The 9,324-nt window shown below is 42.0% G+C and overlaps 1 protein-coding gene and 1 non-coding gene across 9 annotated transcripts in view; one reads left to right on the forward strand and one right to left on the reverse strand.

Annotated features, from left to right (window-relative positions):
• The window catches only part of tspan4a (tetraspanin 4a), a 270,357-nt gene that overhangs the window by 114,669 nt on the left and 146,364 nt on the right, over window positions 1-9,324 (forward strand). The gene's annotated exons all lie outside the window — the stretch shown is intronic.
• Window positions 8,029-8,101, reverse strand: trnak-uuu (transfer RNA lysine (anticodon UUU)). Its single transcript has one exon. It is a non-coding gene; the product is annotated as a tRNA-Lys (tRNA).

The raw sequence follows: 9,324 nt of genomic DNA on the forward strand, positions 1-9,324 counted from the left end.
CCCCCCCCCCCCCACTCACTGCAGGAAATCCGTAAAATTAAAAAACAAACATTTGCTGGTTTTTGAATTGGCAGGAACCGAACAACAACCTGTGTGAACACTCGCAGGATGTATTAGCAGCTGTTAAATTCACTTGAGACCAAAGAGGTTTCTTAATGTCGATAATTACTGAAGAAGACAGAGTGATTTGGTCAGGAGGGGGTTCTTAATTAGGGAAGAGGGTTAGCATTTTCTTTAAAGGCTGATTAGCCCCTTGACATTTATGCAGCTGCACTGATGACACTGAGAAGTGTTCAGTTAAAGCTGGTGTTATGTCTTAGCCTGGGGTTTTTAATGAGCAGAAGCTTTAAAATGATCTTTTTTTTAAAAGATGATATATGTTTCAGAGGATTTGATTTCAGTTCCACGGGCAGTCGATGTGAATCGGTCTTATGGTTTTGTCTCACGCCTGATTTGAGTCACTGACTTTTTGTTTGAGGTGTTTCTCTAAACTCTCTCTCAGATTAAACTAACAGAGCCAGACTTGAAGCAAACAGCTCCTGCCCCTGCACCGCAGTGACTGATGGCTCTTTAGAACGGCATTAAAACAGTTCTAAGTCTTCCTCCTGCCTGATTACGAGCAGGGCTGTGTTTGAACCCTCCTCTCTCTCTTCCTGTGCTCCAGTTTCTCATCCTCGGCACAATTAAAGCTGTGTGATTCTGCAAAAGTGCCCACCCCCCTCTCTTTTTATAACCCCCATGTTCTCCGGTCCTCCTTGTTCCACTTGATGCACAGGCCCTTTGAAATATTCAGTGCTTCCATCTTATTACCTGCGTATCGAAGTGGATATATAGCAGGAGAGGGCTCCCTGCTACGCTGCTGCGGCAGAAGTGTCTGTGTGAGTGGAGAGGGCTCAGAAAACCTGCCTTTTTATTTTATTAATCCTCTTCTTTACACCAGCTCCTGCCTCTGTTCATCTAAGCAGCATCGGGTTCAAGTCAAAGCCCCTCTCAACCTGYCTGGATTTGCCAAATTGAGGAGGCTGCTGGACTTAGCGGTGATTTGAACTGGTGTCTGTTATAGAGAAGCATGACAGAGAGGGACTGGGAGGTGAGATGAAAGTGAAGGTATTTGAAGGGAGGGCATCTGGGCAAAGAATGYCTGAGTGCAAAGGAAACAACGGAACGGGGATGGATAAGGGGAGATCTTCGACGTGCGAATCGAAGGGATTAAGGGAGTTAATGATAAAAGAGGAGGGAGGAGGGGAATAGGCTGAAGCATAACTGAGCTGGTGAGGGAGGCTTGACGGACCGAGGTGTTTGTGATTGGAGGCACTCAATAAAAGACGAGACGAGTTCAGGGCGGGAGAGGAACGCAAAAGGGCAACGATTAAAAACAATGAATTGAAATGCCACAGAACTCATCTGGGACGCAGAGTGAAGGACTGTGAGGGAGTTACAGATAACCTCAATCAGCTGAAACATGAACACAAACATACAGACACTAGAGCTATGAAAACCATGCTAATACCAAGAGGAGGGTTGCTTACAGCTTGTTGARGGACAGAATCAAGACTGATTGCTGTCAGAATGGATTAGATCCCTAATTGTTTCTTGTGAAAGATGTCAGGTCTCAGAGTTTACTTGTAAAACATGAACTGTCCATCATAGAAGCTGGAATTAGTATATGCACGTTATTTTTGATTGAATAATTAAATGAATGCCTTTTAGGCAGTTATTTTGATGTAGCGGTGCAGAAACTTTATTTACAAATTAAATTAATTAAAATATGTCAACCAGGGAAGACTTGTCCATCCAGCCCTCCACGTTGGAGCCAGAGTCTGACCCACACAACAAAATGCATTTAACGGCCAAAGTGGATTTTGCATATGCTCCCTTTAAGAGTTTAATTGAAATCTGTGCAGTGGTTAATAAAATATTATTGCCTACCTTCTAACAGCAGATAATAATAACATTAGGTACAATTTTGATCCATGTTTGCTGTTAAAATGTTTTCAGTAAGTACCCTCAAAATAATGAATTACATTTGATTCCATCTTCATTCCTGCTTTTTAATAACCTCTAACTTGCTTTGTAAACTGTTTCTTCAGAGTTATTTAGACCTCAGTTTTTTTTAAACTGTGAGTGCTTCCACTAAGAAAGCTGTGATCAGCTGCTYTGTGGACTGGGTTCTTATGTAAGGTCTCAGACTGGGATGTTATTGCTTATTCTGTTGTCCCATGAGTTGGAGGATCACACTTTTGTGGATTGATCTTCCTAAACATGTCACTGAACCTGGGGTTTAGAGGCTCCAGCACCATAGGAGGTTCGGGCTGTGACTAGTGGCCATACACCATAATGGAGGGAGTTTCCAACGTGTCATGCAGGGATTGTGGTGGTTCTTACTTTCTTTCGTCAGTTGCAGAAGCGTGCAGTCCCGTCACTTGTATTTTAAACATGTTAAAAAAATTGTGCTGCAAATTTTCTTTCAAAGTCGGAGTCGACACAGGCGTCACCAATCTATCTGAGCAGCTCTAACCCGTCTCAAGAGCATTAGAGATGTATTTTGACAAAACTGGTCCAAATTTTTATTACTAATTTTCATTTTGAAAGCGTACTTCAACAGATTAAATAAAAAAGGTGGGGACAGTTACCAATGTGGGTACAAAGCCAGTCATAGCAGGTACAATGTGGGCAACAAATTAATGTGCAGCTCTAGTATACAGTTTTGAAAACTGTGAACTCAGAAATAATTCTGTATCTGAAAATTTGCCACTTTTATTGCAATTTCCTGTCACAGCCRAGTGAGATACCACCTCATGTTGTACCCTTTGGKGCCACAATAAAACATGATCATCCTGTGTCGAAAATATATGAAAACTYCCATTCCCATACTTTACAACAAGACTACAAAGTATTGAAAGGGCAGAAGAAAGACAGCTCTGACATGAATCATYGACATCCATTGCCACAGAATATTCAATGTGCTCAGCATTTTGATTCATTTTGTTCATTTAGTTTCCCAAATCTTGTTTTGAATAAATACAGTTTTGTACTGCAGCGTAGAGCAAAAAGACTTTGTTTCATTTAGGTTTGAGAGATTCTATGTTCAGGGTTTTGTTAGAAGTGTCAATACCAGTTTTCTAATCGCATCGCAACCCTCTGAATCCTAATAGAATCAATTTGTGAGGTGCCTAAAGATTCTCCCTCCTAATAGTTTCCCAGTAAAGCATTGCATTTGAACAAGATGATTACCTGCTTTATTTTTTGTTGCATCTAACTGATTTGTTTCAGAGCTCTGTCCACATTTCTACAACAGCATACAGTAAGCAGAAGTTTCCTTTTTTGTGTTGCTTTTTGGGGGAGGATGCATTTAAATCAGCACAGATCACTTAGATGAATGTCAAAAATGCTCTACATAAAATATTTTCTAATGTCGTCAACAGTTCGTGTAAATCACAATGTGAGGAACCATGTGATGTAAGCACAGCTCTCGGGATGCAGACAGTCAGTGTCAACAGACGTCAGTGTGGGTTTGTGTTGGAAGACTGTGGAAAATGGAACATCTGTTACTGTAAATGCAGTCTCAGGAGGGTGGCTTGCTTCTCAACAACACTGACTGAGTGAACCAMTCGGACTATTTGTCACCTCCCCTTGCTTTGTTGATGCTCTCTGATTATTCCCGTCTCGCTGCCCTTCCTTTCCCTTCTGTCTCCCTCCATCTCACTTCTCTTCCCGTCTATTCGTGTTTGATGTACGCTGCCTTGTTGCTGCATTTTGTCATGCCGTTCTCCTGAGACAATCTTTGTTACCCGTCCCACTCAGGGCCCCCTTTTTCACCCCCCTCCCTGGTCTCGGTATGACCTATTCTCTTTGCAGCATGATACCCCAGTCCTCCTTTCTATAACATTTCTCTGTGGCTCCTCTTTTCTTTCTTGACCACTTCTAATTTGTTCTGCCCTGACATTCACTCGTACATGTCTCATTGGTCACTGTCCGCTGAGCTTTCCATTACCCTCTCGCTCCTCTCCCCCTCCTCACCCCCCCGTGTTGCTTGATCTCATACTTTTGCTGTCAGAGATTTGTTTCTCCCTACACCGGGCTACAGAGGTGTTTTTCATCAGCGATGGCTTTATCAGCACCAAGCACAAAGGGTGAGCAGCTTGTGAGGCTTCACATTTCTCCCTATCTCAGTTCAGGGAGAATTATTTAGTGAGTGTTGCACACGCAGTGTAGGTATTGCCATTTCAATATGTCATTAGTAACAACTGAATGCACCAAGAGCATTCAGAAGGCTGCAGAGAGATATGGGTATTTATAAAAAAAAACAGGCATGTCAAACACTACACTGCTGTTGTAAATGCAAGCCTGGACACACAAGAGAAAAATAATACATACAAAAATGCCAAATCGTGACGAAAGAATTTTCATTTTGAAGTCGACAAATCTCAGTATCCCTTACATCACAGCTTCTCGGGCGATTTGATTCTCGCTGAATGTTGATTAGCTGGAGGTGTCAGAAAGCAGAAACATTTTTCTCCTAAATGTGTGAGTTTAAAAGTTCTACATGGACCAATTTTCCTTCCACACAAACCATCAGACCCATGCTAAGTGTGAAAGACGTGACCAACAGCTGTTGCAGTTATGTAATGTAGTAATTATAGATGATAAAGGAGGGAGAAAAATGTGTGTCTAGAAAACTGACAGACTTGCATTGTTATTATGAGAGTCTGGTTCCATCACAGAAAGGATGGCAGTGAAGGACTGTCTTTGTTTAGATTTGTTTGTCTTATTTAGGTCCTACTTTAAAGCCTCAGATACAAACAATCAGGGAACTGCTGGCATAATTAACTAGGCTTGAAAATTTTGCTGATTTTGAAGTAAAGCCAAGTAAACAAAGAGAAACCATCAACAGCTAGAAAAAAAAATGCCCCCTCATCCCAGCAGGTGTGCAGGATGAGGGARATTATTTGAATTGTAGTGAGCCTGAGGCTCAGAGATGTAAACAGCATCATTTGAGWTATTGTGAGAGCGAGGTCTCTTCCTCAAAGAGGCAATTACCCATGATGCCTAGCGACCCCATAAGTAGGCAGTCTAGCCTGGCCTCCTTCGCTTTTCATCGCCACGCGTGTTTGTCATCAAAGTTTTTAAAAAAAGGGAGGGTCTCAGCCAACCCCTAAATCTAGCTCCAAAAAAGTGGTGGGTGTTCTCTGAGCCTCAGGCTCACTACAATTCAAATAATGTCCCTCATCCTGCACATCTGCTGGGATGAGGGAGCATTATTTTTCATTTACATTCGCCTTCGACTCAGAGATGTAAGCAGCATGTTCAAAGCTGATGACAATCACACTGCTTGTGTGGACTAATTCACAGGATTCAACCACACAACCTCAATGGAGATACATTCCAACAAAATATATTTTAAGAAAGAAAATTCCGAACATCTGAAATGAGAACTCAAACTTCCATCCGAGAACTTAGTCCCTTCCCCGGACTCTCGGTAGTAAAACTTTTTAAATGTATTAACTGAAGTCCAATCTGCGGTCCGCAAAATCTGTTTCAGAGAAACGCCACTGTTAAATGCTGCTGAAACAGAAGCTCCTCTGTAAGAGTGGGGTTTAAAAACAATCAAATCAATTCCTGCATTAATGAGCACTGTCCGTAGCCATCTAGCTATAGTGCATGTAGACTCCGCAGAAAAAGTCTMGTATGAAATCAACAATCTACTCGACGTCCTTAGTTCCCGAGTGRGACAAATATATTCAAACAATGTGTCCAATACACAAATTTCTGGTTTAGAGTATCTCTCCAGAAGAATCTACTGAATCGGTTTGCCCAACTTACTTGTTTTAGTGAGTTCATAAATTTAAAAATTCTATTTAGAGTGATCGCCTGCTACGTGCAGATAACTTAAATCTAACGCCACCAGTGTCTGAGCTCTTGCTGCTGTGACTAATACGTACCAGCAATGCTCTAAGCTTTAATGTCAAATCTTATAAACTTAAACTTCGATGAGGAAATAAATCAAAAAACTACTGACATCCCATGTCCGAGTGTAACGAGGCCTCGGTGGCCGTAAATGATATAGTCCTTTCTTGTATCTGGGCAACKACCTAGGATTCAAGACCCACGTAGCACCTAAAACCTGTAAAGTCTGAAGTATGCATGATTAATGAGTGTTAATTACTGTATATGAACTCCCACTCTCTTTAAGAAAGTCCAAGTATGCAATCACTGTGGTTTCAGTCGCTACAGTGGCACAGCATGATTGTCCAATAGTCCAAACAAGGAATTTGRGCCATGCAWACAAATACTGTTTCTGAGTTCCCGGTCGCCAGCTGGAACAGATGACATCAATGACTGAGTCCTGAAGTRCCTGATGTTTGAGGGCACTCCTGCTACTTTGCAGGCGGTGATTATCAGCAATCTCCGAAGTGGGTGGAACTGGGTCGGGTCGTGTGAAGCCACCAGGAGATCGTTGTGGCGTGGAAGCCTAACAGGAAAATCGATAATAGCATCAATCAACAGAGGGAACCAAGCTGCTGTTCTCCATAATGGAGCAATAATAATAGCTCTTAGAACTTTATCCCCCCAGATTTTCATCAACACCCTACTTAACATACAGAAAGGTGGAAATATGTATGGCTGATGATTTGTCCAGGAAATGGAGAAAGCATCACATGCACAGGCCCCAGGTTCAAACCTCCAAGACACAAATTTATCAAGTTGAGAATTGTGCCTATTAGCAAACAAGTCTATGTCTGGGAGAAAAAACTGACAAATTCTAGAAAATATCTCAGGTTTTAGTTTCCAATCTGAACCATCTGAAAACACTCTAGTGTGTCTGCCGCTGAGTTATGTTCCCCAGGCACATGCTGTGCAGTACTAAAAATGTTTCTGTCCATGCACCAATTCCAGATTTGTGCAGCCAGGTTATCCAACTCTTCTGAGGCCATGCCCCCATGTCATTAATGTAAGCCACTGCAGCTGTACTATCAGATTGAATTTATACATGAATATCACAAGATTGACTGAAAAAAGCTTTAAGACAGAGAAACACACTGAACAATTCCAGAAAATTAATGTGTCTGTGGGACTCTGATGTAGACCAATGCTCATCTGTTTTATTGTTATCAAACACACCACCCCAGCCTTCCATGCTGGCATCTGTCTGAATCCAGGCTGAAATATCTGTTTGTCGGATTAATTTGCCATTGTGAACCTTTTGTTATTCACCCACCAGTTGCTATTGAATGTGTAGATAATCATACCAATAAATCTYGCAAGCAGCCTGATTGTAATCTTGTCTGCTGTAAGTATGACGTGAGCCTCCGCCAAAAAGGCATCTATCCGTTTGTCAGCCAGATACACTCTGAATGTTACAGAGTCAATAACAAAACCAAAAACACTATCTTAGTAGTGGGAATCTGAACAGACTTCTCAAAATTGATATAAAATCCTAGCTTTTCCAACTTTGTAACCATAAGTTGAGTCTGGGCAATACTCTGCGATAACACCTGATTCATGAGCAATGAATCATCAATATAAAAAGTGCAACAGATGCCTTGTTGTCTGAACCAAGCAAACACTGCTTTAATTACTTTTGTAAACACTCGAGGTGCTGAGCTAATGCCAAATGGTAACACCTGATGTTCATGCAGAATGTCCCTCCAATAAAATCTGGGGTATTTTCTGAAGTCTGCATGAATCGGAATGCTAAAATATGCATCACGTAAAACCAGAAATGTGAAATTATCATTCACTTGGATAATGTCTAGTAGCTTTGTGAAAACAGCTCCATCTTGAAATGCTCATCTCTTTTTTCTTTTAAAGCAGTCAAGCCAGTTTBAATTTTGCTGCATTCTTTCTTGCAAAGCTGGTCACTAACAGTAATTTTGCAGGTTAACCATAGCACAGAATTGATTTTGCAGCTGTACATGCTTCTTCTACCATAGCTGACAAAGCAATTCTARACACACTGTCTTCAAGAAACCATAGCACAGTATTGAACACAGTTGCACCTTGCATTAGCCATAGGGAACTGTGCATCGCCCAACATGGGACTTGAACCCATGACTCTGAGATTAAAAGTCTCATGCTCTACCACCTGAGCTAGTTGGGTTCTTCATCCAACAAATTTATTCAGCCCCTTCAGATTTAGAATAGGTCTGAGTTTACCATTCTTTTTTGGTCGAACAAAAATATTAGAGATGAACTGGCCTGAAACAYGTTCTACTATCCTGACAGCACCTTTGGCTATCATGTTCTGAATCTCCAGATCAAGCAGATCTGACTCATACTCTGAGAACTGAATTTTTGATGGTATTTGACAGCTGAAGTGGTTCAGTGACAAAGTCTATTTTATAGCCCGAAACAGAGCTCAAAACCCACTGATCCGCTGTAATGCTTTCCCATTCTCTTATGCAATAGGCTAGTTTACCAGCAGTCATGTGTGTGGTCCACTGACCCGTTTGTCAATCACGATCAGGGGGTTTGTCAGCCTGTCCCCTCTGATCCATGGTGTCTCCCATCTTGAAGCTGGTGTAGGCTCCTCTCTGGGCCCTCGTCGGGCATACGGTCCCCGCCAAATCTGGCGTCGGCCTCTCACGCTTCCTCTAGCAGTCTGGAAAGCATTATACTTGCTCTTGCTGTACCTCCCAGGAACACCTAAGTGAGGATAACCAACAGACACCTTAGCCAGTTCATTTATCTCTTTGATCCGCTTAACCAAGTCAACATCAAACAATTTTGCTGAAACTAGCATGTTATTGGAACACAAAAAGTGTATGTTCCTTGTAATCTTAGCCGGGTTAAATGACGTCGTCTCACCGACAATGAGTGCATYGTATGCCTTAACAGGCTAATAGCATCAGACTACAACATCTTGTGTTGAACTCTCTGTGCCACCGACAGATAAGCCTTGAATGAGGCCAAACGCAGTACAGGAATCATCCKAGCGGCCAATGTCTGCTGTAATTTCTGAAAACCCAAATCAGACTGCTGGACCCTTTTTTGCAACCAAATTTCCTCATTAACTTTGGGTGCCAAAAGCTTAAAATTACAATTATTGGGACGAGGGTATTTATCAGTAAGACTCTTCAACGAGTCCTCACTTATTCTTTTTATACATCCCAAATCCACAATAGAGGCTAAATTATTAGCTATAGCAGATCCAGTTTTCACCTCTGAGTCAGCCTGTGGAATACTCCACACCTCCTCTGGATCTCCATCCAGATTCTCAGCAAACGCTGAGGGATCAAAATAAGATGGAGCCTGAGAGCCATCCTGCTCGCCTGCACTTGCAGTGTCTGGCACCTCCCAGCTGTCATCATTATAGGCTGGATC

This window comes from Austrofundulus limnaeus, unplaced genomic scaffold (genome assembly GCF_001266775.1).
Source record: "Austrofundulus limnaeus strain Quisiro unplaced genomic scaffold, Austrofundulus_limnaeus-1.0 Scaffold200, whole genome shotgun sequence".
Classification (NCBI taxonomy): domain Eukaryota; kingdom Metazoa; phylum Chordata; class Actinopteri; order Cyprinodontiformes; family Rivulidae; genus Austrofundulus; species Austrofundulus limnaeus.